Consider the following 25,798-nt stretch of genomic DNA (forward strand, 5'->3'; position numbering starts at 1 on the left):
AACATGGCCTCGCTCTTGCCGTGGTTAACTTTGGCTCCCGAGGCCAGTTCGAACTGATCGCAGATGCTCATCAGTCTGCGCACGGACAGCGGATCCGAGCAGAAGATGGCGACGTCATCCATGTACAGGGAGGTTTTGACCTGAGTGCCTCCACTGCCTGGGATTGTCACCCCTCTTATGCTCGCATCCTTCCTAATAGACTCAGCAAAGGGTTCAATACAGCAAACAAACAAGACCGAGGAGAGAGGACAGCCCTGTCTGACTCCAGATTTGATCGGGAAACTTTCTGATTCCCACCCGTTGATTGAGACTGCGCTACTGATGTTTGTGTAGAGCAGTTGGATCCAATTGCAGATTCCCTCCCCAAACCCCATTTTGGAAAGCACGTCCATCATGTAGGTGTGCGATATCCTGTCAAAAGCCTTCTCCTGGTCCAGGCTGATGAGGCAGGTGTCCACCCTCCTGTCCCGCACATAGGCGATCGTATCCCTGAGTAGCGCGAGACTATCAGAGATCTTCCTGCCGGGTACAGTACAGGTCTGATCGGGGTGAATCACCAACTCCAGAGCAGATTTGACTTGACTGGCTATGACTTTGGACAGAATCTTGTAGTCAACATTAAGCAGTGAAATGGGCCGCCAATTTCTGATTTCTGCCCTCTCCCCCTTCTGCTTGTAGATGAGGGTGATGATGCCTTTCCTCATGGATTCTGACATGCTGCTGGCCAGGAGCATACTCTCGTATACTTCCAGCAGGTCCGGGCCGACCCAGTCCCACAGGGCCGAGTACAACTCGACCGGTAAGCCGTCGCTCCCGGGAGTTTTACTCGTCTCGAAGGACTCGACGGCCTTTGTCAGCTCGTCCAGAGTTAGCGGCTTGTCCAATCTCTCCCTCCTGCTGTCATCTAAGACCTCTGTGATAGATGACAGGAAGGACTGGGAGGCTCTGCTGTCTGTGGGCTTCGCGTCATACAGCCCAGCATAAAAGGATTTGCTGATCCTTAGTATTTCGGACTGCGAAGACATTACCGAGCCATCTTCCTCCTTCAGGCTGCTGATAACAGAGCTCTCTCTGTGTACCTTTTGGAAGAAGTAACGCGAGCACGTCTCATCCTGCTCGATGGAGCAGACTCTGGACCAGAAGATGATCTTGGGGGCCTCCTTGGCAAAGAGCGAGGCCTGCTGGCTCTTCACCTCTTGGAGGTCCTCTTTGACCTCGACCCCCATTGACTGCAACCGGAGTAGATTTTGCATAATTTTCTGGAGTCGGGACATTTCCCTCTGTCTCTCTCTCGCCCTCTGTACACCTTTGTGGATGAAGAACCTCTTGATGTTCTCCTTGATCGCTTCCCACCAGTGAACTGGAGACTCAAAGAGGGGTTTCACGGTCCTCCAACCTTTGTAATCCCTTTTGAGTTCCTCAACGTTCTCTGGGGTCAGCAGTGTAGCATTGAGCTTCCACGTCCCTCTGCCAACCCGCTGGTCGTCCTGTAAGTGACAGTTGGCCAGTAAGAGGCAGTGGTCGGAGAAGAACACCGGCTTGACGTCGGTGGATCCGACCGTGACAGCACGGGACACCAACAGGAAGTCAATCCTGGAACGGGCAGACCCGTCTGATCTTGACCATGTGTATCTGCGCTGCGCTCCGTCTGCAGGTTTGCTGAAGAAGTCGTGCAGTTTGGCATCTTTAACTGTTTCCATTAGGAATCTGGACGTAGCGTCCAGTTTGCTGTCGTCACTGCCGGATTGTCCAGCCGCATCGATGATGCAGTTGAAGTCACCGCCTAGGATGACCGGCCTGGACTTCGCCAGCAGCAGTGGGAGCTGCTGGAAGACGGTCAGCCGCTCGCGGCGTTGTACCGGGACGTACACGTTGATCAACCGGAGCGGAGCGTTGTTGTACATCACGTCTGCTACGAGGAGGCGACCGCCCACCACCTCCTTAACTTCGGAGATGGTGAAGTTACCTCCCCGCAGCAGAATACCCAGGCCGGAGGAACGGCAATCATTACCCTCCGACCAGATCGATGGCCCGTGGGACCACCATCGCGACCACTGCCTGTAGGTGCTGAGGTGTGATATTCCACACTCCTGCAGAAACAGTAGGTCAGCTTTGACCTTGGCAAGGTAATCCAAGGTTGAAACACATCGCGTAGTAGATTTAATGCTACGCACATTAATGGAAGCAATTCTTACACTCATTTTTTAAAAGTTATTTGTTGCTTCCCATACCATTTGTCCTTGCTAGTCCCAGTCCTTCGGGATGTTCCTGCATACCCAACGTGTACACAAGCAGTTTCACGTTGGTTGGGCTCAGAAACCCCTCCTGCTTTTCATGCAGTGTTTGTTCCGCTCGGGTGACATCGGGGGGGTCTTGTAGGCAGAGGGGATTGGGTTGTCCTCAGCTGCTTCCATCTCGGAAACATCACTGCTCCCAGCTTCCCGGAGCTGAGGTGCGCCAGACGTGTCTTTGTCCCGGTGTCCCGGAGCTGAGATGCGTTGGCCACGTCGTTAGGTGTGGCGCATTGGGGTTGGGGCACACCGGGCCCATCACAGCTTCCAGTGCCCGGGGGCTGGGAGCTTTATCATCCATCTTGGAGTTCTGCCACCTCTTTTGAAGGGGCTGTCGTTCCAGCATTCCCCCGTCCAGTGAAGAGGAGTTGTTGCAGTCTGATTCAGACTTGCCATTGGTTTGGGTGGTGGCCTGTTGCGCTTTGGGGTGTTTTTTCTTTGCGGTTTTCCTCTGGACCACTTGCCACGGACCTGTTTGTCCATCTGCTGCCTCCTCCTCCATTGATTCTGTCTGTGGAGGAGGGGTTTCCAGGCGCTGGGTAGGTGCTGGGTCGCTGGTTTCAGCTGCCTCCCCTTCCTTCTCAGGTTGAAGTTCCTCACTGCGGAGAAGGTTGCTGGTCTCCTTTCGAACAGCGGACGCCTTTGTCGAACCATCTCCCGGCTTTCCCTTGGGCCTTGCCGCCTGAGCATAACTGAGGCAGCGTTTGGGGCAGGTTTTCTAGAGATGGCCTGCCGCACCGCACAAGTTGCAACATTTAGCCTGCTTACAGTCCTTGGTCTGATGGCCCTCCTCCTTGCAGTTCTTGCAAACAACCGTGCTGCAGTTGGCTGCCATGTGACCAGATTTGCCACAGGTGCAGCAAACTCTGGGCTGCCCAGCGTAGACCAAGAAGCCTCGACTTCCCCCGATAGCGAAGCTGGAGGGAGGGTGGATGATGGCTCCACTGGGATCTACCTTCAAGGTCACCTTGACCTGCCGCTTGCTGGTCCAAATCCCAAAGAGATCCTTGACATCAGTGCTGCTGCCGGCCACCTCGACGTACCTGGCGAGAAAGGTGAGTACATCCACCACCGGAACATGGGGGTTGTAGAGGTGAATCGTCACCACCTGGTCCCGTTGTGACGGAAGCATGAAGAGCGGCTCCGCTGTGAGGATCGACAGTGGCGCCCGGTCCCTTTTCTCCTTGAACGCCTGCAGGAACTTGATGCATCCCGCCACATTCCGGAACGTCACGTCGAAGTATCCACTGCTGGGGAAATCCTGCAGGCAGAAAAGGTCCGTCGCTTGAAATCCGCAGCAATCGAAGAGAATTTTCTTGATGAAGAAGGTGCGATCGACCGGTGCATCTCCTTCCTTGTCCTTCACGGCCACCCGAACGGTGTTGCGCACTCCCTGGCCCGAAGCTCGAAAATTGGTTATAGCCATTTTACTCAAAGCTTCCCCAGGATCAAAAGGCAATGATCATGGTCTCTTCTCAATCAAATAAGCACTGATAAGAACAGATACTACACTTGATCTTAGCCAAAAGGCCGAGAAGCATTGATGGCTGTGCCTTCAGCTGCCTAGGCCCTCAACCCCAGAAATCCCTTCCTCAACCTCTCCGCCTCTCTACTTCCCTCTCCTCCTTTAAGACACTCCTTAAAACCTACCTCTTTGACCAAGCCTTTGGTCACTTGTTCTAATGGCTGGAATTTTATGTGGCGGCAGTGGCCCCACCCACCGGCTTAAAAGTTGGGGGCAAGCCTGCCTCCACTGGGCCCGGAAGCCACGCTGCAATTTTGCATAGCCCAGGCCTTTAATTGGCCCCGGGTGGGACTTCCATCACTCTGAGGCAGGAAGCCCCACCTCCAAGAGCTGCCAGCCAACCAGTGAGCTGGCGGCAGTTCAGTCCCAGCAGCGCCACCGGGAGTGGGGGCCACTGCTGGGACTGCAGCCAGTGTGAGGAGCAAGAGGGACACCAGCCCCGAAAAGTTGTGGGGTTTCGGGCCTTGCTGGGAACAATCGGCTTGGCCCCAGTGAGGGGCGTAGGGGTCGATCAGGAGGGCAGGGGGAGGTGCTCCCTGTGATGCTGAGGGGGCCCTCTGTGGGGCACAGGGTGTCCGATTAGGATGGATCCCTCCCCCCCACTGGGCCCGCAAAGAAGCCGCCTAGTATTACCGGGCAGCCTCCTCAGCTGACGAAGTGATGTAGTATGACAAAGTAATATACCAGCGGAGGCAAGAGGAGGCCCTTAAGTGGCAATTAATTGGCCACAAGGGTCTCAACTGACCTGGGGCGGGCGGGCTATTTGCCACCTCCCCTGCTGCTGGTAAAATGGCAGCGAGGGTGGGTAGGCGACAGTAACGGCACCCACTGTCTCCCGCTCCATCTTATACCCCCCCCCCCACCTCCAGCCCAATCCCAGGAGTGGGTGGGTGGTGGTGGGGGGTCTAAAATTCTGGCCAATATCTCCTCATGTGGTTTGGTGTCAAATATTTTTTGATAACGCTCCTGTGAAGGACCTTGAAACGCTTTACTACATTAAAGGTGCTCTATAAATGCAAGTTATTGTAGATAATCTTACCCCAAAACTGTAAAAGGTCAATCTTCATTGTGCACCATTCAAATTTAGCTATATTGTGTCATTTGAGTATTTCCAGAACACACACAAATTATCACCAAGTTTTGTGAAATCAGAGTCTTGCACTAAGGACTTTAATCAAATCTACAGGTTTGTAAGTTGCATGGTTTAGTTTACTTTGTGGTGACTGTGATTTCATCACTGTTAGTTTTACCCAAGGAGAGGCACACTTGAGGCAACGATTGAAATATTAATTTTATGATATCACCAATTCTCTTCACAATACCAAAAGAAAAGTGGTTCTGATATCTAGTCCAATATATCTCTCCAAGTGGAAATATTTCATTTCAATGAACCACTTGAAATCAGAATGTTACAAATGGGGCATTCTCCAATTTCTTTTCTTATGCCAAGTGACAGGGTTGCTGTCATAAGCACGTTCAAAATTCCTCTGAACTGAAATGTGACCTCATGCTCAAAATAAACTGGAAGATAGTGTGCTTGGAATGAATAATAAATCCTTTATGCTCCTGATATACTTACTGGCAATAGTGCAAGACATTTCATACTCTTCTGCTCTTCCTGACTGAGGGACAAATAATGCTGTCAGCCCATATGTTTCAGGCTATAAACTACCAATTGGGTTTATTAGGCAGTACAATTATGATGCACAAAAAAGTGACTAGAATAATTGGGAGACGAGAAGATAAAATATGAGGGTAGGTTCACAGAATCACTGGAGAGGAGAAGGCTGAGGCGATAATATGCAGGAATTCAAATTAGTAAGGCTGCGAGATATAGAGAACCAATCAGGGATATTGGACTTCGTATGGTAGAACCGAACAAGGGGGCACAAGTATAAACTGAAAAGCAGTAGATTCAGTAAAGACAGCAACAGCATAAAATTTCATGCACATAGTGCCTTTAACATAGAAAAACATCCAAAGGCATTTTACAGAGGCGTAATTAGACAAAAATGGACGCTGAGCCAAAGAATCGATATAGTTGTAGAAGCGAACAAAAGCTTGGTCAAAGGGGTGGGTTTTAAGGAGGTTTTTAAAGAATACAAGGGAAATGGAGAGGTAAAAGGATTTAGGGACAGAATTCTAGAGTATGGAATCTAAACAGCTGGAGGCATGACCACAAATGGACCCGAGGTACATATGCATAAATCTTTGAAGGTGGCTAGACATATTGAGAGAGTAGTTAGCAAAGCATATGGGATCATGGGCTTCATAAATAGAGGTATTGAGTACAAAAGCAGGGAAGTTATGCAAACCTTTATAAAGCTCTGGTTAAGCCACAACTAGAGTATTGCATCCAGTTTTGGTTACCACACGTTAGGAAGGATGTGAAGGTCCTTGAGAGGGTGCAGAGGAGATTTACCAGAATGGTTCCAGGGATGAGGGAATTTAGCTACAAGGTTAGGTTGGAGAAGCTGGGTTTGTTCTTCTTGGAGCAAAGGAGGTTGGAGGAGATCTGATAGAGGTGTACAAGATTATGACAGGTTTAGATAAGGTAGACAAAGAAAAGCTGCTCCCATTAGCTGATGGTACAAGGACACAGATTTACTGTTTTGGGCAAGAGATACAGGAAGGATGTGAGGAAGAACATTTTTATGCAGTGAGTCTTAATGACCAGGAATTTGTTGCCTATGAGGGTGGTGGAAGTGGAGACGATCAATGATTTCAAAAGGAAATTGGATAGGCAGTTGAGGGAAATAAACTTGCAGGGTTACAGGGATAGAGTGAGGGTATGGGACTGACTGAATTGCTCTACAGAGAGCCAGCATGGACTAAATGGGCCAAATAGCCTCCTTCTGTGCCTTAATGATCAATGACTTTATGAAATGGTCTGGCAAAGAGTGGCAGGTATGTACAAGGCCAGAGACAGAGGAACGAAGAGTTATGGAGAAGGGAGGGTTGTAGGGCTGGAGAGATAGTGAGATCACAAAAGGATTTAAGCAAAATTATGAGGTTTTTAAATTGGATGTGTTGAAGGATCGGGGCCAGTGTAGATTAGAAGGACAGGAGTGATGTGCAAGTTGGACTTGAGGCGTGATAGGATATATAGCCAGAATAGTTTTCAATAAGGTGAAGTTTACAGAGTGTGGAGAATGGGAGCCCAACTAGGAGAGCATTGGAATAGTTAAGTCAGGAAATAACAAAGGCATTTAGTGTGTCAGCAGCAGATTGGCGATCTTACAGAGCTGAAAGTAGGCAGTGTTTGTGATAAAGACTATATGGGATCAGAAGCTCAGGGATTACGACCAATCTGGTTCAACCTGAGAGAGTGGCAAAGCAGGGGCAGAATCAATAGCAAGGGTATAGAGTTTGTGGCAGGGGATCAAAGACAATGGCATTGGTTTTCTGAGTTTTAACTTTAGTAAATTGTGGCTCATCTAAAACTAAGTGTTGCATAAGCAGTCTGACGGCACAGAGGCAGTGGAAAGTTGAGAGGGGTGGTAGAGCTAGAGATGGGTATGATCAGCATAGATGTGGAAACTGATCCTATGTTTTCCGATGATGTTGCTATGTAGATGAGGATATAGATAAGGAGGAAAAGGGGGCTATGGTCCTTGGGGGACTCCATGTGTGGTGGTGCATAGAGAACGATCAATTGCTGGAGATGCTTTGGCTACAATTTAATAGGTAAAAGTGGAACCAAATGAGGCCAATCCCACTGAGCGAGGCAATGGAAAAATGGTTTTGGATGAGTATGGCGTGTGGATTAATTAAGGAAAACAAAGTAAGAAAATGAACATGATCACAGAGGATGTCATTAGGACTATGATTAGGTTTGTTTAAGTGCTATGACAGGGATGTAAACCTGTTTAGAGATTCAAACGTGAAGTTGCAAAAGAAAGGCATGAATTTGGGCGACATTAACATATACTAGGACTTGTGAGAAAAGGGAAGTTGGAGGTGGCTGATAGGTTGCAAAGATAGAGGGTTTGAGCTTGAGTTTTTCGAGAATTGACGGTGGCTCTTTCTAAAGAAGAAGGACAATGCCTGAGGAGAGGGGTCAATTACCCTATCATCTAACGTGGGGGCCAGGAAGAAATGTTGGGTGGTCAGTGGTTTGGTGGGAATGAGATCAAGGGAGCAGGTGGTGAGACTCATGGACAAAATGAGCATAATTAGAGACAAGAGAGAAACTAGAGAAGAATGTGGTATCAGGAGCAGGACAGGAGATGCTTAGGATAAATTTGGCTTGGTGGGCAAAGAGAAGGATAAGGAAGGATGAGAGGCAGCTGAATGGATGGTCTTAAGCTTAGTGACAAAGAATGAGCTCCTTGCACTTATTGTTGGAGGTGAGGGTGGAGGGAACAGTGGAGAAGAGTTTAAGGAGACAGGTAGAAGCAGGAAAAAGAAGCTTGAGGTTATTTTTACTCTCCAGGATAATCCTGGAGTAATGAGCAGTTTTGGCAGAACAGAGTGAGGTCCAATTGTGCTTGATCTGGCTAAACCTGTAAATATGCTCAAGTCTGCACTCCTTGGACTTGAGGGAGTGAAGTTGGACAGCCATAATGGAGGAATGAGCAGGATGGGAGAGAGTAAATGTTTTACTGCTGATAGGAACATAGGAACAGGAGTAGGCCATTCGGCCCTTCAAGCCTTTCAATAAGATCAAGGCTGATCTGATTGTGGTCTCAACTCCACTCTTCTGTCTGCCCCCCTTAACCCTTGACTCCCTTGTCTATCAAAAATCTATCTAACTTATCCTTGAATAAATTCAATGACCCAACCTCCACTGTTTTCTGGGGAAGAGTATTCCACAGACAATGACCCTCTAAGAGAAAAAACTTTTCCTCATTTCCATCTTAAAAGGGAGACCTCTTATTTTTAAACTGTGTCTCCTAGTTCTAGTCTCCCCCACAAAAGGAAACATCTTCCCAGTATCCACCCTATCAAGTCCCCTCAGGATCATATATGTTTCAATAAGAATGTCTCTCATTTTTCTAAACTCCAATGGGTAAAGGCCCAACCTGTTCAACCTTTCTTCATAAGATAAGTCTTTCATCCCAGGAATGAGTCGAATAAACCTTCTCTGAACTGCCTCTAATGCAATTATATCCTTTTTCAAATAAGGAGACCAAAACTGTATACAAAAGTCCAGATGTTGTATCACCAAGATCCTGCAGCTGCAGTAAAACTTCCTTACTTTTATATTCCATTCCCCTTGCAATAAACACCAACATTCCATTTGTCTTCCTAATCACTTGCTGGATCTACATACTAACTTTTTGTGATTCATGTACCAGGACACCCAGATCCCTCTGTACCACCGGGTTCTGCAATCTCTCTCAATTTAAATAGTATACTGCTTTCTATTCTTCCTGCCAAAGTGGACAAGTTCACATTTTCCCACATTATACACCATCTGCCAAATTTTGGCCCACTTACTGAACCTATCTATATCCCTTTGTAGACTCTTTACCTCCGCTTGACAGCTATCTTGGTATTATTGGCAAACTTAGCTACCATGCATTCAGTCCCTTCATCCAAGTCATTTATATAGATTGTAAATAGTTGAGGCCCCAGCACTGATCCCTGTGGCACTCCACTAGTTACAGCTTGCCAACCTGAAAAAGACCCATTTATCCCTACTCTTTGCCTCTATGACTCCAATATGTTACCTCCTACACCAGTTGAAGTTTAATGTAGGAAAGTGTGACGTCAGGCACTTTGGTAGGAAGAATCAAAAGGCAGACTATTATTTAAATGGAGAGAGACTTCAAAAAAGTGCAGCACAGAGGGATCTGGGTGTTCTTGTGCATGAAACACAACAAGTTGGCATACATGTGCAGCAAGTTATTAAGAAGGCAAATGGAATTTTGGCCTTTATTGCTAGGGGGTTGTAGTTTAAAAATAGGGAAGTCTTGTTAGAACTGTACAGGGCGTTGGTGAGGCCGCACCTGGAGTACTGTGTACAGGTTTCGTCCCTGTATTTAAGAAAGGATATACTGGCGTTGGTGGCAGTTCAAAAGAGATTCACTAGGCTGATTCCTGGGATGAAGGGGTTGACTTATCAAGAACGGCTAAACAGGTAAGGCCTTTATTTATTAGCATTTAGAAGAATCAGGAGTGATCTTATTGAAACGTATAAGATTCTGAGGGGGCTTGACAGGGTAGATGTTGAGAACATGTTTCCACTAGTGGGGGAATCTCGAACTAGGGGATATTGTTACAGAATAAGGGGACAGTCATTTAAAACTGAGATGCGAAGGAATTTTTTCTCTCAGAGGGTAGTGAATGTCTGGAATTCTCTACCCAAGAGGGTTGTGGAGGTTAGATCACTGAAAGTATTTAAAGAGGAGGTAGATAGATTTTTGAATTATCGGGGAGTTGAGGGCTATGAGGAGTTGGCACGAAAGAGGAGTTGAAGTCTGGAGCAGATCAGCCATGATCTTATTGAATGGCGGGGCAGGCTTGAGGGGCCAAATGGCCTACTCCTGCTCCTATTTCTGATGTTCTTATGCGGTCTTATTTTGTGTAGTAATCTTTGACATGGCGCCTCATAAAATGCCTTTTGGAAATCCAAGTACACCACACAGACTCCCCTATATCCACCTTGCTTGTTACCTCCTCAAAGAACTCTAATAAATTAGTTGAACATGATTTCCCTTTCACAAAACGACCTTGAATCTGCTTGATCCCATTATGATTTTCGAAGTATCCTGCTATAACCTCTTTAATAATAGATTCCAGCAATTTCCCCATGACAGATGCTCGGCTTACTGGCTTATAGTTTTCTGCTTTCTGTCTCCCTCCCTTCTTGAATAAAGGTGTTACATTTGTGATTTTCCAATCTACTGTGACCCTTCCAGAATCTAAGGAATTTTGCAAGATTATAACAAATACCTCTAATATCTGTACAGCCACTTCTTTTAAGATCCTAGGATGCAAGCCATCAGGTCATCTTGTCAACCTTTAGATCTGATAATTTTCCCAGTACCTTTTCCCTGGTGCTGGTGATTGTTTTAAGTTCCTCCTTCCCTTTCGCCTCTTGATTTTCAAGTACCTTTGGGAAATTTTCGAAGTCTTCTACAATGAAGACAGTCTCAAAATACCTGTTCAACACTTCTGCCATTTCCTTGTTTGTTTTTTAAAATTCATTCATGGGATGTGGGCGTCACTGGCTATGCCAGCATTTATTGCCCATCCCTAATTGCCCTTGAGAAGGTGGTGGTGAGCTGCCTTCTTGAACCGCTGCAGTCCATGTGAGGTAGGTACACCCACAGTGCTGTTAGGAAGGGAGTTCCAGGATTTTGACCCAGCGACAGTGAAGGACGGCGATATATTTCCAAGTCAGGATGGTGTCTGACCTGGACGGGAACTTGCAGGTGGTGATGTTCCCATGCATCTGCTGCTCTTGTCCTTCGAGGTGGTAGAGGTCGCGGGTTTGGAAGGTGCTGTCTAAGGAGCCTTGGTGCATTGCTGCAGTGCATCTTGTAGATGGTACACACTGCTGCCACAGTGCGTCGGTGGTGGAGGGAGTGAATGTTTGTGGATGGTGTACCAATCAAGCGGGCTGCTTTGTTCTGGATGGTGTTGAGCTTCTTGAGTGTTGTTGGAGCTGCACCCATCCAGGCAAGTGGAGAGTATTCCATCACACTCCTGACTTGTGCCTTGTAGATGGTGGACAGGCTTTGGGGAGTCAGGAGGTGAGTTACTCGCCGCAGGATTCCTAGCCTCTGACCTGCTCTTGTAGCCACGGTATTTATATGGCTACTCCTGTTCAGTTTCTGGTCAATGGTAGCCCCTAGGATGTTGATAGTGGGGGATTCAGCGATGGTAATGCCATTGAATGTCAAGGGGAGATGGTTAGATTCTCTCTTGTTGGAGATGGTCATTGCCTGGCACTTCTGTGGCGCAAATGTTACTTGCCACTTATCAGCCCAAGCCTGGATATTGTCCAGGTCTTGCTGCATTTCTACACGGACTGCTTCAGTATTTGAGGACTCGTGAATGGTGCTGAACATTGTGCAATCATCAGCGAACATCCCCACTTCTGACCTTATGTTTGAAGGAAGGTCATTGATGAAGATGGTTGGGCCTAGGACATTACCCTGAGGAACTCCTGCAGTGATGTCCTGGAGCTCAGATGATTGACCTCCAACAACCACAGCCATCTTCCTTTGCGCTAGGTATGACTCCAACCAGCAGAGCGTTTTCCCCCTGATTCCCATTGACTCCAGTTTTGCTAGGGCTCCTTGATGCCAAACTCTGTCAAATGCTGCCTTGATGTCAAGGGCAGTCGCTCTCACCTCACCTCTTGAGTTCAACTCTTTTGTCCATGTTTGAACCAAGGCTGTAATGAGATCAGGAGCTGAGTGGCCCTGGCAGAACCCAAAATGAGCATCACTGAGCAGGCTATTGCTAAGCAAGTGCTGCTTGATGGCACTGTTGATGACACCTTCCATCACTTTACTGATGATTGAGAGTAGACTGATGGGGCAGTAATTGGCCGGATTGGACTTGTCTTGCTTTTTGTGTACAGGACACACCTGGGCAATTTTCCACATTGCCCGGTAGATGCCAGTGTTGTAGCATTATTAATTCCTCAGACTCACTCTCAAGAGGACCAACGTTTGCTTTAGTTATTCTTTTCCTTTTTAAATACATGTAGAAACTCTTACTAACTGTTTTTATATTTCTAGCTAGCTTTCTCTCACATTCTAATTTCTCCCTCTTTATTTTCTTTTCGTCATCCTTTGCTGGTTCTTAAAATCTGTCCAATCCTCTGACTTGCCTCTAATCTTCACAGAATTGTACAGTGTTTCTTTCAATTTGATCCTATCCTTAACTTCCTTATTTAGCCACAGATGGTGCATCCTTCTCAAAGAGTCTTTCTTTCTCACTGGGATCATTCAATATATCCCCACCCCTGCAGCTTCGATTGTCACGGGCCATCCTGTGAGAGGATCCCCCTCCACAATGATGGTCTGGCAGCTGTGCACACTTTTTATTTTTAAACTTTGAAAATTCTTCAGAGGGTGCCTCCATCTAGTGGCGCCCTTTCGTTCTCCAATTTACATCAGCAGAGTTCATCTCTGATGGTGGGCTACCAATCTTCCAGTGCTGTATGGCTTCTTATTGGCTCCCCAGACTCGGGAGCCCCACTCCTTCCTTAAACTTCAATAATTCTCATAACTTGGAATGTATGTCTTTGAAGAAAAACTAGTAGTTAACTTGAATATTCCCTCTAGCCCCTGTTCATTTAGTTCCTTCCTGGATCAGAGATTCACTTAAGAAGCCGAGATACAGTGCTCCAATTATACACCCTCTTTACTTTGAAGACTGAACTGGGACAAAGCTATCTTTCACATTCAAATACAGCTGTCAATCACAATTGGGTTGAAAGACACTGAAACTGCCTAACAAGCTTTCCTTCTTGGCCTCCTTGTCTCGAGAGACAATGGGTATGCGCCTGGAGATGGTCAGTGGATTGTGAAGCAGCACCTGGAGTGGCTATAAAGGCCAATTCTAGAGTGACAGACTCTTCCACAGGTGCTGCAGATAAAATTGGTTGTCGGGGCGGTTATACAGTTGGCTCTCCCCTTGCGCTTCTGTCTTTTTTCCTGCCAACTGCTAAGTCTCTTCGACTCGCCACACTTTAGCCCCGCCTTTATGGCTGCCTGCCAGCTCTGGCGATCGCTGGCAACTGACTCCCATGACTTGTGATCAATGTCACAGGACTTCATGTCGCGTTTGCAGACGTCTTTAAAGCGGAGACATGGAGGGCCGGTAGGTCTGATACCAATGACGAGCTCGCTGTACAATGTGTCCTTGGGGATCCTGCCATCTTCCATGCGGCTCACATGGCCAAGCTATGTCAAGCGCCACTGACTCAGTAGTGTGTATAAGCTGGGGATGTTGGCCACCTTGAGGACTTCTGTGTTGGAGATACGGTCCTGCCACCTGATGCCAAGGATTCTCCGGAGGCAGCGAAGATGGAATGAATTGAGATGTCACTCTTGGCTGACATACGTTGTCCGGGCCTCGCTGCCGTAGAGCAAGGTACTTAGGACACAGGCTTGATACACTCGGACTTTTGTGTTACGTGTCAGTGCGCCATTTTCCCACACTCTCCTGGCCAGTCTGTACATAGCAGTGGAAGCCTTTCCCATGCGCTTGTTCATTTCTGCATCGAGAGACAGGTTACTGGTGATAGTTGAGCCTAGGTAAGTGAACTCTTGAACCACTTCCAGAGCGTGGTTGCCAATATTGATGGATGGAGCATCTCTGACGTCCTGTCCCATGACGTTTGTTTTCTTGAGGCTGATGGTTAGGCCAAATACGTTGCACGCAGCCGCAATCCTGTCGATGAGTCTCTGCAGACACTTTTCAGTGTGAGATGTTAATGCAGCATTGTCAGCAAAGAGGAGTTCTCTGATGAGGACTTTCTGTACTTTGGTCTTCGCTCTTAGATGGGCAAGGTTGAACAACCTGCCACCTGATCTTGTGTGGAGGAAAATTCCTTCTTCTGAAGACTTGAATGCATGTGAGAGCGGCAGGGTGAAGAAGATCCCAAACAGTGTAGGTGCGAGAACACAGCCCTGTTTCACGCCACTCAGGATAGGAAAGGGGTCTGATGAGGCGCCGCTATGCTGAGTTGTGCCTTTCATATTGTCATGGAATGAGCTGATGATACTTCGTAGCTTTGGTGGACAACTGATCTTTTCTAGTAGTCTGAAGAGACCACGTCTGCTGACGAGGTCAAAGGCTTTGGTGAGTTCAATGAAAGCAACGTAGAGGGGCATCTGAAATAAAAACAAGAAATGCTGGAACCACTCAGCAGGTCTGGCAGCATCTGTGGAAAAAGAAGCAGAGTTAACGTTTCGGGTCAGTAACCCTTCTTCGGAGAGGGAACATCTGTTGTTCACGGCATTTCTCCTGTAGCTGGCGAAGGGAGAACAGCATGTCAATGTGGATCTCTGTGCTCGAAAGCCACACTATGCCTCAGGGTAGACATACTCAGCCAGATTCTGGAGCCTGTTTAAAGCAACTCGAGTGAAGACTTTCCCCACTATGCTGAGCAGGGACATTCCACGGTAGTTGTTGCAGACACCGCAGTCACCCTTGTTCTTATAGAGGGTGATGATATTGGCATCGCACATGTCCTATGGTACTACTCCCTCATCCCAGCACAGGCAAAGCAGTTTGTATAGTGCTGAAAGTATAGCAGGCTTGGCACTCTTGATTATTTCAGGGGTAATGCCGTCCTTCCCAGGGGCTTTTCTGCTGGCTAGAGAATCAATGGCATCACTGAGTTCCGATTTTGTTGGCTGTACGTCCAACTCATCCATGACTGGCAGAGACTGGGCTGCATTGAGGGCGGTCTCAGTGACAACATTTTCCCTGGAGTACAGTTCCAAGTAGTGCTCAACCCAGCGGTCCATTTGCTTGTGTTGGTCAGTGATTGTGTCCCCTGATTTAGATTTGAGGGGGGAAATCTTCTTGATGGTTGGCCCAAAAGCTCTCTTAATGCCATCATACATTCCTTTGATGTTTCTGGTGTCAGAGGCCAGCTGAATATGACTGCATAGGTGTTGCCAGTAGTCATTTGCACAGCGCCTGGCTGTTCTTTGTGCAGCGCCTCTGGCTGCTTTAAGCGCTACGGATGTTAACTCGCTGGGGGCTTTCTTGTAGTTCAGCAGTGTAATGCGCTTAACGGCTATGACAGGTTCCAGCTCTTCAAAGTGAGATTGAAACCAGTCTGCATTCCACTTCACATGTTTGCCATAGGTGGGCATTGCTGAGTCATAGATGGCATCTCTGATGTGGGCCCACTCAGTCTCTGCATCCCCTGTAGGAGTGTTTTGAAGGGCTTTTTCAAGTGAACTTAGAAACTTATGTAACAGCTGTGGATGAGAAATTCTACTAGTGTTGATGAGCGGGCGGCCCTTCTGCTTGGACTGATGCAGCTTCTTTGGTTTGAGTATAACCTTGCTGCACACCAGGGAGTGGTCGGTGTTGCAGTCCGCACTGTGGAAGCTGCGTGTGATTTGAACGCTGTTTAAAGAGGCTCGCCTAGTGACGATGAGGTCCAGCTGGTGCCAACGACGTGATCTTGGGTGCCCCAAGAAACCTGGTGACAGGGTTTAGTATGAAAGAACGAGTTGGTGATGCAGAGGTTATGATAGGTACACAACTCAAGCAGTCTCTGTCCATTTTCATTCATCCTTCCAATGCCATCGCGCCCAAGGCAGGAGGGCCATGAGTCATGGTCGGCCCCAACCTGGCATTAAAGTCCCCCAGAAGGAACAGGTGTTCGGTATTGGGGATGCTACTAATGATATTATGGAGTTCCTCGTAGAACTGGTCTTTAGCTTCAGGTGGGGAGCAGCATGTTGGAGCATAGATGCTGAGTAGGTGTACTGGACCAGAGGCGGTGAATAGTCGGATGGACAGTATGCGTTCCGAGCCATTTGAGGGTGGCTCTATCATGCTGAGCAAAGAGTTTCTGATGGCGAAGCCCACTCCTTGCTGTCTTGGTTCTTCAGGATCCGTACCCTGCCAGAAGAAGGTGTCGTCTTGCTCTCTTAGAGATCGGCTCGCAGGGAGGCGTGTCTCCTGAAGTGCTGCAATGTCCACATTGAGTCCACTGAGCTCGTTGTTAATGATGGCGGTCTTCTGAGAATCGTTGATTTGTGTAAGGTCTTCCGACAGGCCAGGACACATAGTTCTGACGTTCCAGCTTGCAAAACGAAGGGCTGGTACCTTTCCTTTTTTTGTCGTGCTGTTTGGTGCGGTGTTAATGTAATGTTTATACCTCTAAAGTAATGGTTGGCAGCTTCACTTCAATTGTTCAGCAATACCAAATGATTACCTGCCTCCTTGTTGTAGTGCGATAATCAATATTTAACTGTTTCTGACACCTGGGTGTTGCAGTCAACACTCATTAGCTGTCCACCAAGGCAGAGGTGACAGTGCTACCTTTGAAGTGGCTGTAAATCACACAGTGAAGTTAATTCATATATATATAGATAATATATATATATCTTCTTCTTCTTTGGCCTCCTTGCCTCGGGAGACAATGGGTAAGCGCCTGGAGGTGGTCAGTGGTTTGTGGAGCAGCGCCTGGAGTGGCTATAAAGGCCAATTCTAGAGTGACAGACTCTTCTACAGGTGCTGCAGAAAAAATTGGTTGTCGGGGCTATTACAGAGTTGGCTCGCCCCTTGCGCTTCTGTCTTTTTTCCTGCCAAATGCTAAGCCTCTTCGACTCGCCACACTTTAGCCTCACCTTTATGGCTGCCTGCCAGCTCTGGCGATCGCTGGCAACAGACTCCCACGACTTGTGATCAGTGTCACAGGACTTCATGTCACATTTGCAGACATCTTTAAAGCGGAGACATGGACGGCCGGTAGGTCTGATACCAGTGACGAGCTCGCTGTACAATGTGTCCTTGGGGATCCTGCCATCTTCCATGCGGCTCATATGGCCAAGCCATCTCAAGTGCCACTGACTCAGTAGTGTGTATAAGCTGGGGATGTTGGCCGCCTCGAGGACTTCTGTGTTGGAGATGCGGTCCTGCCACCTGATGCCAAGGATTCTCCGGAGGCAGCGAAGATGGAATGAATTGAGACGTCGCTCTTGGCTGACATACGTTGTCCAGGCCTCACTGCCATAGGGCAAGGTACTGAGGACACAGGCTTGATACACTCGGACTTTTGTGTTACGTGTCAGTGCGCCATTTTCCCACACTCTCTTGGCCAGTCTGGACTTAGCAGTGGAAGCCTTTCCCATGCGCTTGTTGATTTCTGCATCGAGAGGCAGGTTACTGGTGATTAACAGCCCTGACAACCAATTTTATCTGTAGCACCTGTGGAAGAGTCTGTCACTCTAGAATTGGCCTTTATAGCCACTCCAGGCGCTGCTTCACAAACCACTGACCACCTCCAGGCACTTACCCATTGTCTCTCGAGACAAGGAGGCCAAAGAAGAAAAAGATATATATAGACATACAGATCCCAGCAAGCAGTTATTTAATTTAAAATGCACACTGGCTGGCTAGTTATCAAAAATATTTTTATGATTTGAAACAAGATAAGTCTACAATCTGCCACACAAATGTTATCTAACCAGTCTTTTCATTAGCAGTGTGTTTTGAGGTGTGATCACTTTCTATACATCAGAATAATTGCTGTAAAACACTTTCAAATCCAGGACAACAGTGTTTGGCTTTGTTTCATCACCTGCCCATTTGTTTATGCTACAGATATGGACTCAGTGTAAATTTGCTGCAAATAATTAAAGGCAAGGATACAAATGTGGCTTTGGGCCCTGTACAGCAGGACCTCCAATTCCACAATCAAAGTTCTGAAAGTACTGAATGGTGCGAAAGTAAAAGATTTTTTATAATGTTAGACAAATAGACATGTAGTGAAGTGAATCATTTAAAAATCTCTGGTAGCACATTCTTCATTATTCTGTTTACACACACTAAATACATACTTTAGAAATGGCACAAATTTTAATAGGTATCATTCTCCAAAGGATTCAAAGTAGCTTTTCAAATATATAAATCAATAATTAACAGAGTTGTGAAACCAGTTGATATCGAACCCTTTGCTTCCACATTCCAACTACTGTTCTACCAAAAACGTAAGAAGATATGCTACCATCAAAACAGGCCATAGATTTTCTTAAATAGTACAGCTTTTCATCAGAACAAAGCTTGTGAGTTCCACAAGCTCTCTACAGAAACACTGCGGCACAATGCGTAAGAGTTCAAGGCCTGAATAACTTTGGGGGCCTAAGAATAAGTAGCACTCATTTGTATGCATACTTCAAACCTTCTATAGGGATGTTGGCAGGGCACACAATTGCATGACTCCCACAGTGCTTCCAGGGTTTTGCTGCAAGCAACATCACCTCTGAACAGCATTTGGCTGCAGACTCAGAAGTCGCTGCTCTCTGCAAAGAGAATGTGTGGAACGATTATGTTGCTGCTTTAGAATGTAAAGTTTCTGCAGTTGGGCAGCTGAATTGTTCATGTAAATTACACGTGGCTTCACTCCCACTTCTCCTAATATATTACCACAACCCATATTTCCATGGTTTTGTCTGTTGAAACAAATGGTATTCTCTGAAAGATATTCCATTGTGCAAAATGTTATGAGGGAAATGAAAATAACCTACAATGTTATCCATTCATAACAGGTGTTTGTAAATCTTTCCCAAATTTCAAAACACAACAGGGACCACTAATTCATAATGTGATCACCAGCAGAAACCCACATTACTTCATAAATTGGGATAACACACAGGAGCTCCAGCACAATGCACCAATGCATTGCCCCTGTTTTGACCAATCCCTTAGTCAGTAGTCATATAGCTGCTCCAGTTTTACGCATTGCTGGATATAAATAATTTTAATCTACCCTGATGTATTGCATTTCACGGAATTCCACTTTTAAAACCTCACATTCTCCTTTTGATCCCTTCTCCAGTATCTGGTGCACTGTGAAATTCAAGCTAAATTACAGTCTTTTAGTAATGAACCACTGTGATTTTTCACAATTCATTGGTTAAATAAGTTGTTAAATCTTAATATATAATTTACAAACTCTACAGTGAGATGTCAAAACAAACACTAGATTGTAACTTTTGGTCTGAAACACTGCATGTCATTGGCTGAGGAAGAGTCAGATGTTGCAAAACAGTTTCATTGTTCTCCACTTCAGTGACTAATGTGAGTGGATAGTGATCAGAGACTATCAGCCACTATTGAGATAAAGCTCACATAAATTTGCTGCACAAGCATGATGGGCCAAATGGCCACCTTCTATGGTGTATCATGCTATGATTCTATGAAAATGGATGGTACATCTATTTTTAAAACTAGAATTATTATATTCAGGACATTGAAATATTGAAGAGTTGTAAGGGCTGTAAGGCAAGTCATTTCCCTTCTAATTTCAAAGTAAGTTAAGTGGCTTTGGCTCTTGTAACAGACTTAGCACCTTCTGTAACCCTTGGATCAATACTGCACTACAACCTGTGTATTATAATTTCTTTGATTAGAAAACAACAAATTTTTACAAAAATACACAAAGTAATAACTCACACTTCTGACTGTGGAAATGCATCAGTATTGCCCTTCCTCCCTCCTTTCCCAGTAGGGTACAGCTGCACTGGTTCTGGCAACACTTTGCTACCTTCATGGCCACTGTTCACGTGTATGTGTAGACACTGAGTGTTGGCAGGCTTTTTGATTTTGATGCATAACTTCACCCAATGTCCACACAAGTTAATTTTCCATGCATCACTGGATAGTAATTAGGAGTGGAATCCTCACCTTTGCCCACTGAGGCGAAATGTAGTAGTCCCACTGACACTCTGGTCCAGATCAAAATATTCAGCACAGACTTATGATTTAACCTGGGATTCTCCTGATTCCTGTAGCTCAGCATCATGCCAGATGCTGCATTGTATCCCAAACCATTTGGGAGCTGTTTTAAAACATTTATCTTTTGATATTTCTGTCTGCATCTTTACAGAATTGCTCAATTTAAATTAATGTATGTTAACATATATCTTGGAAGTACGTGTCATTCATGTCATCCCTGAGCTTACCAGAGAAAGAAGAATTGTGCTGCCAGATTAGAGAAGTCAGAATTTCCATGACTTAGAAAACTCCTGAGAAGATTTTGCAAATGACCTGCAGACCAATTTGTGATCCTGCTATTATTGTTAGCCATGTTGAGGTCAGCATAATCCATGTTGCAGGTCACAGAATGACCTATGGGGGGAGCTCTGCCCATGATTTTTTTTGGAGCTAGTAGTACTACTGGATTTTCTGGTTTTGCAAATGGACGGAAAACCTATTATTGACAAAATGAATTCAAATTGTAAATTAGTTATGAAATTCCAGATTATATTAACCTTTTGAGGACTGCAGTAGCATTCATAGAAGTGATAGTTTATTGCCAAGAACATAAATTAAGAAAAGCTTTTATTTCAGTACAACTTTCTAATTCTGCTTTATAGCATTCATCTTTCAAAATCTACCAGAAAAAAACTGTTGCACATTTTTTGTTTGTATTTTGTATCCTGTGCAGGCTTTTCAAAAGCTCTAGTCATATTTTAAAATTATGCTGTAGCAAAAAGATATAAAATGTATAGGCTGCTTCCCCACCAGATTTCCAACTTCAGGGAAACAGACCATAGGTTCACAAATGAGGGATGAGGAGAAACACTCCATAAGATCTCCCGCTTCATAGGTTTACAGTACAATGACTAGGGCAAATGATGTTCAGTTTGATCTAGTTTGCAGTAAAAATGACCATCTCTGGGTTACACATATAGGCTGACCAATAGACCTGTATAAATGAAGAATGCAAATTTCAGACTGAGAAAATTAAGTACATGCATCAATCACTCGGATAATTTAATACTACATGGCAAAGAACGAGTTAAAGAAGCATGGAAATGAACTAAGGGTCCAAGAGAAAAAACTGACTGAAAGGTGCATGAGATCTCCAATTAGAGTGAATTGAAGGGCCAAAGAATTTGTTTTTATTTTGTTTTTTATGTATGTACATATGGCTTTAGATACTCTCTACTTTCTATTTTGTACACCAATGCTATATGGGACTTTAGGGTAGCAGAAACTCAGTGTAATACTCTTTTAGCCCCATTTACACTCCAGCTGCATATTCCCATTTGTTCAAAATTGCAGCTAATTCTCAGCACAATCCCCAGGGTAAATGGTATCCAATTGTAATTGGGAATAAAAATTACCACCTTTGGGATGTGGAGTTAGCTTAAACTGCAAAGCAGGAGATTTACAATAGACTGATATAAATGCAGGATATTTTTATCTACTACTGTTTCTGAGCAAATAAAAACTCATCATTTACATCAACCTGTTAGACTACTACTAACTGGTGCCTGAGGTGTCACAAGGAAGGAAAACTGCTATCAGTTTGGAGACCCCAACAATATGGATTATAAGCCATATATATAATATGGACATCTTATATACCACAACTGTAAATATACTTTTTATAGATGCAGTTACGGAATCCATATATGACATTATTTTATAACATACTAGCAGAGACCAACAAAACATTTTTTAACGTTTATTCTTTTGTGGAATGTGAGCATCGCTGGCACAGCCAGCATTCGTTGCCCATCCCTAATTGCCCTTGAAAAGTGGCGATGAGCTGCCTTCTTGGACCGCTGCAGTCCATCTGTTATAGGTACACCCATGGTGCTCTTAGGAAGGGAGTTCCAGGTTTTTGACCCTGTGAGAGTGAAGGAATGGCGATATCATTTCAAGTCAGTGGTATGTGCCTTGAAGGGGAACTTGCTGGTGGTGTTCCCATGGATCTGCTGCCCTTGTCCTAGGTGGTAGAGGCCCCGGGTTTGGAAGGTGCTGTTGAAGGAGGCTTGGCAAGTTGCTGCAGTGCATCTTGTCTATGGTACATACTGCTGCCACTGTGCACCTGTGGTGGAGGAACTGAATATTTAAGGTGGTGGATGGGATGCCGATCAAGCAGGCTGCTTTGCCCTGGACAGTGTCAAGCTTCCTGAGTATTGTTGGAGATGCTCGCATCCAACAAGTGTAGAGTATTCCATCACACTTCTGACTTGTGCCTTGTAGATGGTGGACATGTTTTGGGAGTCAGGAGGTGAGTTACTCATTGCAGAATTCCCAGTCTCTGAGCTGCTGTTGTAGCCAGTGTTTGTATAGCTGATCCAGTTAAGTTTCTGGTCAATGGTAACCCCAGGATGTTGATGGTGTGGGATTCAGCGATGGTAATGCTGTTACATGTCAAGGGAAGATGGTACTGGTGTGGCACGAATATTACTTGTCACTTATCAGCCCAAGCCTGAAAGTTGTCAGGTCTTGCTGCATGTGGACACGGACTACTTCAGTATCTTAGGATCATTTGATGTAAAATTAGTATCTTTATTGCAACAGTACTTCTTTAAATCCCCATCCCTCACCATTCCATCTTTCCCATGTCATCCCTCTCATGCCATACCCATCCCATTCCTTTCATCCCTCTCATATCATTCCCATTCCATCCCCCCATTCCACCCCTTCTTCCTATGCCATCCCCATCCAGTATTCCATCACTCCCATGCCATCCCCCTCCCATCCAGTATGCCCCGCCATCCGGTTCTCCCCGCATCCCTCCATGCCATTTTCCCTCACCCCCCCATGCCATTCTCCCCCATGCTGTTTCCCCCATGCCATCCCTTCTCCTCCCATACATTCTCCCCTCATGCTGTCCTGTCCTCCCTCCCATGCTGTTCCTCTTCCCATGCTGTTTCCCCTCCCATGCTGTTTCCCCTCCCATGCTGCCCCCCGCTCCCATGCCATTTCACCTCCTATGCCTTCTCCCCCTCAATGCTGCTCCCCCCCATGCCATCCCCTGCCACCATTCTCTCCAATCCCTCCAGCTAGGGTGACTTTTCTGTAGGCTCCCCTCACCTTTTTTTTTCTCGCAGTTAGCAAATACTTCCCTGATACAACATTTTTACAAATTTGCCATGCATCTTACCCTGCTAAAAAAACATTTAATTTTCACTAGTCACCTCCGTCCAAGTCGCCATCCTACCTGCCCCCCCCCCCCACCCCCCGAGCCCCTTGCTGTCCTGCCATTTCTGCCCATGGCATTCCCCCCCATACTGTTACCCCACCCCATGCTGTGCCTTCCACCCCCATACCGTTACACCCTTTCCCATGCCGTCACCCCCCCCCCCCCCTCCACTCTGTTGCCACCCCCATGCTGTCCCCCACCCCTTCCCAATCCTTCCAGCCAGAGTAACTGTGTTGTTGGGCTCCCTTTACCTTCCGCTTTTTTTTGCTTGACAGGGCTGCCCGTTGCACAGGTAATTGTGGCTGCGGCAGGAAGAAGCCCTTAATTGGGGATTAATTAACCAGTTAAGGGCCTCGATTGGAAGCAGGGTGGGAAGGCCATTCACAGGCCTTCTTGCCCCAGACTAAATTTCGATGGAGGCGGGGTGGTGGAAGGCCCCTCCCCTGCCACCATCCTACCCAATATTATGCTCTCCCTGCCTCCAATCCCCCCACAGGGAGAGCATAAAATTCCACTCAATATTCTTACAAATTTGTCATGCATCTTATCCGCTAATAAAAAAATTTAATTTCCGCTACTCAACACCGTCCCGGTCGAAAATGGCGCCACTAACTAAACTCAGGGCACCGCCCACCAAATAAACCCACCCACAGACACACTGCTTATAATAACATTTTATTGTAACATTAAGGTACCAAGTTTACTGAATGTAACAACTTTTGATCCATTTGATAGAAGACTCCTGGAATAAAGGGAAAAAGTCCTAAGCCAACAGCCGCATTTTTAAACTGTCAAATCAAAACAGTATGGGCAGACAAAAACTGTATTATTTTCATTGATTTTTCATTATGACACATTTTGTTCTAGAAGTCCCAAAGTTATTGATCTAAAAAAAAATACTGCATATGTTGGAAATCTGAAACAAAAACAAAAAATACTGGAAACACAGCATATGTGAAGCGAACAGACAAGTTTAAATTTTGGATGTGGATCCCTCTTTTGACCTAAAATGAACTGATCCTAATACAGTCGGAGAAACGGAGTGGAAATGTACATTTTTCAATCAAATTGAAATGCTATATTATGTCATTCCATTGACAATTCCCCTTTGTGTTTGTATTTCCTGCCCCCTTCTTTACCGTATTAATATGCTTGTCTGTTCTTTTCATAGATGCAGACTGACCTGTTGTTTCCAGTATTTTCGGATTTTTGCCCCAGAATTATTAATTGTTTTCAAAAATTATATGTTAATACAGTAGTTTCAAAATTCTAGCTATCACAATACACTATCTCATCAATAAAGACAGAGTGAAAGCTAGTCCTAGTAACAGCAGAAGGGCAACACTATGTCAACAGAAAGGAGAAAGGAGTGCCGTATCTGCTCAATTTGGTTGACTCTTCAATGTGACTAAGGGAGTATTTACATGACCAGAATAGCATCAATGCAAAGCAATTTGACTGCAGAGCCAGGTGGAATGGGACTACCTCCTCCAGGAAGTCTCATTTTTCTTCACTGTGGAATCAGGTCAGATCCTGAATCCGGACTTATACTACAAAACTTTACCACAGGTATGAAACAGAACCATTTTGCATCAATGTTACCATCCCTTAGGAAGCATTTACACCACCTACAATATTATGTGAAAGACAGCTTACAGGATGTAGTTGGGAATCACAACAGGGAGTTATGGCTCAGAAAAAGGCTGAGGGGCGGATAACATGAGTTGGGAGTTCCTGCTTCCAGAAGGGCAGAAGTGGACTCTTTCAGGGAGGAGGGAGGGTTTGGGGATGGGTAGTGGTCCAGGTTGGGCAAGCTGCCCAAGCCTCTGAAGATACAGAATTAAAAAATAAATAGGATTAGACAGTGGGTGAGGGTGGGACTACATGGGGTCTAGCAGGGCTTGATAGTCCATCAATGGTGGCCAGATGCTGGAATTTATGGCACCATGGGACAGGTGTGTCCAAGGTGCATCTGCAGTGATGTAATCACCTGCCAGTGCTATGCAGATGAGGTGCTCTCCCACTGAACCTGCAAACTCCAACAAGTAGGTGCAATCCTGGAATTGTGATCCACTTAGTTTTGGGGCCTACATTTCAATCAAAAACTATTATTGCAGTATAGATTATCCTATTATTAATTGGAGCTAATGTAGAACTGTAGCATCCTAGAAAAGTATGTTTTATCTCGTTTTCACTGCTGAATAAGATTAGATTTTTGTTTACCTTGTTTGGGAGGAAGGATGAAATCGTTAAGATATATGCTCAGGATCTTCAAAGTTTGTATTCTGGAAAAAAATCATTTCATTTGTTCACCTTTGCAATTTCCAACGAAATTGACACAAAACATGATTATTGTCAAACTTTCCGTGCACTAGTCTC

General features: G+C 45.7%; 1 protein-coding gene and 1 pseudogene across 1 annotated transcript in view; one reads left to right on the forward strand and one right to left on the reverse strand.

Moving 5' to 3' along the window:
- Positions 1-25,798, forward strand: part of cfap77 (cilia and flagella associated protein 77) — a 193,159-nt gene that overhangs the window by 19,322 nt on the left and 148,039 nt on the right. The gene's annotated exons all lie outside the window — the stretch shown is intronic.
- Positions 3,725-3,833, reverse strand: LOC137347868 (U2 spliceosomal RNA; annotated as a pseudogene).

Source organism: Heterodontus francisci, chromosome 32, assembly GCF_036365525.1.
Source record: "Heterodontus francisci isolate sHetFra1 chromosome 32, sHetFra1.hap1, whole genome shotgun sequence".
In the NCBI taxonomy this organism is placed as follows: domain Eukaryota; kingdom Metazoa; phylum Chordata; class Chondrichthyes; order Heterodontiformes; family Heterodontidae; genus Heterodontus; species Heterodontus francisci.